The 2,413-nt window shown below is 43.8% G+C and overlaps 1 protein-coding gene and 1 long non-coding RNA gene across 4 annotated transcripts in view; one reads left to right on the top strand and one right to left on the bottom strand.

The window, feature by feature from the left end:
- The window catches only part of LOC118431464, a 2,315-nt gene extending 1,877 nt beyond the window's left edge, over nt 1-438 (bottom strand). Inside the window, exons 1-2 of one of the 3 annotated variants that reach the window (XR_004832990.1) lie at nt 339-438; nt 117-241 (exon numbers count right to left, since the gene is read on the bottom strand). This is a non-coding gene — a long non-coding RNA (uncharacterized LOC118431464). Of the gene's footprint in view, nt 1-116; nt 245-338 lie in introns of all 3 variants that reach the window. The other 2 variants (XR_004832991.1, XR_004832989.1) reach the window with 2 other exon arrangements.
- Nucleotides 1-2,413, top strand: part of LOC118431390 — a 34,398-nt gene that overhangs the window by 15,825 nt on the left and 16,160 nt on the right. The gene's annotated exons all lie outside the window — the stretch shown is intronic.

The following is a 2,413-nucleotide window of genomic DNA, read 5'->3' as shown; positions in this document are numbered from 1 at the left end:
TACAAATATTTGTTGACAGGCGAAGAGCAACTTATATAACGCCCTTGCTTAAAAACTTACTGTGTTGTGACACTTGATTGCCATTAAAATAACATCAAATCGCGCGTTGTACCCACCTTCTGTATCAAAATCTGTTGTTGTTGTTTCCGTATGACTATGAGATCTCTCTCCAACTTGGGTCCAAGGCCGGGTTGAACTTGCTCTCTCAAACAAGCTGCCATCGGACGGTCCACTCCTATCTCTACTGAAAAATAGGAACAGGGCTATCTTTAGAGAACCTAGCTAGACAAGACATGAGTTTTTGAGGTACTTTCAAGAGGAATAATAAGATCTCTCACTTGATCTCTCACACAGCTGACCCACTCGCGAGTTCGTGTAATCCGCGCTCGCATCATGTGATTGGAAGGGCCTATATAAAAGAAAGGGGATGAGAAAACAATCCCTCAAAAAATCCTTCACAGTAAGATGTAAGGTGTAAATGATCTAAATGATCATACCTGTAATTGCAATTATGATCAAATATAAGATTGATTGCTATTATTTCCTGACAACATAATAATAACGTTAAGTTTATTGAAGAATAATATTGAAGATGAATGGTTTCTTCCTTAGGGGGAACGAGATCGGCAGCTCTCGATCCCGGGTTACAGTAGGTCATTCATACCATAACGTCCTTGCTTTATATGGTTTATAGGCCGTGTACAGTAGCCTCTATCAGGCTCCGCTGATCGGTGTTCTAATAGTAGAAATTGGACAAATAGAGTCAAAAGTACGCAAGGGGAGTCCTCCGGCCAGAGGAGTTATATCCTCATCGTGCTATGGCCGGTCCCGTCTAATCTCCAAGCAGATCCTACGGTGCCATAAGATAATTTTAAAGCTGACCAAGGAGTGTAGTCGGCCAAGGGAGTCAAACGGAAGTTTGATACTATACATTACACACCGTGGATCTGGTTCGAGATTAGGTCCCCTCGCGTACTATTGACCCTATTTGTCAACTACATGCATTAGACCACCGATCCGCAGAGCCGGGTAGAGCCTAGAGGTAATAATAATTATAGGGCTGCTGGCATCAATGTGCGCACTGTAAATCGTACAAAGCAGCTTCAAAATGAGCAAATAAGATTTCCGTAGACCACGCATTAACATCATGGGTGATATTCTCTGTTTTATAGCCCTCACTGATGCCGTGCGAATAAAAAACGTTTGCCGCCTCCTAAAAAAGTTGCCTTCATTATTTGCGTATTGATACCAGTAAGCTTATAACATAGAAGGTTTTAAAAGACCTGTAAAACAGCATATGCTATGAAAAAATATTTAGAACTAAACAATTTTGATGTACGCTCCGCAATCAGCTAAATTAAAAGTAGCGCCCACCCCCTGGAAATAGAGAAGGGGCGGTACAAGAAGTTACCTGCTTGCGCTCTTTGTGAAAGAACTTGTATTTACTAGTCCTGCACGTCAAACATTGTGAAAGACGAAACACAACTTATTTCAAACTGTTCTTTCTACTATCACGAAAGAAAAGGAATTTTGAAAAAGGCCACTAAACTCCTACCAGATTCGCCTGTGTTTTACAGACTAAAAGAAAACTACCTTCCTCCTAACATCACAGAACCCACACATTATAGAAAAGGTGTGGTCCTCCGTCTTCCACTGTCTCAGGAAAAGGAGTAAAACCCAACAAGTTACAGTTTAGAGTTAGCTTTTACTAGCGTTAGACTCTAGAGTAGACCTATTCCATACTGTTCTACACTATTTGTTTGTTTGTCCCTTTCATGGTACACATGTGTACCTGCAATTAGCCATCGGACAAGAATTTGCAATATGTTTACTGTAAGTTCTTGCCCGAGAGCTAGTTGCAAGTGACACAAATGACGTATACAGACAATGTTAAACAATATAGTAAGCAACTATATTGAATAAGTCTATATTCTAACGCTAAAATGTATCTTATTGGGTTTGACGTCAGTTTTGAGACAGCAGAAGACGTATGGACATAGCCTCAATAGCAGGCTCTCTTAGGCCTTTTTTTTAATATTTAAAAGGCGCGCCCACGAGCCTACCTGGACAGGACAGAGGTCCGCAGTGGGGAAACTTCTCAACAGGACCAGCCAGCGCCCCTAACAACAGACAGGGTAACTTTACCCCACCCACGCTACCTGACGGACCGCCTGCTCCTGCCCCACCTTTCTTCCCTAACCGGCCCCGGCAGATGCCACCGGCGCCGTGGTTCCAAGAGTGGCCTTCCCCAGCTGAGGCGTACGGCATGCCCCCAGTCGGCTTCGGACAGCACCGGTGGATAGGACCTCCACCCTTCCCTTACTTCCACATGGACAGGGGCTGGTATGGACATCCCCCAGACCCGTCTTTCGGACTCAGTGACAGACCTCATGGATCCCGCTGATCATGTGCA

Source organism: Branchiostoma floridae, chromosome 2 (genome assembly GCF_000003815.2).
Source record: "Branchiostoma floridae strain S238N-H82 chromosome 2, Bfl_VNyyK, whole genome shotgun sequence".
Taxonomy (NCBI): Eukaryota; Metazoa; Chordata; class Leptocardii; order Amphioxiformes; family Branchiostomatidae; genus Branchiostoma; species Branchiostoma floridae.
This window is presented reverse-complemented; position numbering and strand designations above follow the sequence as displayed.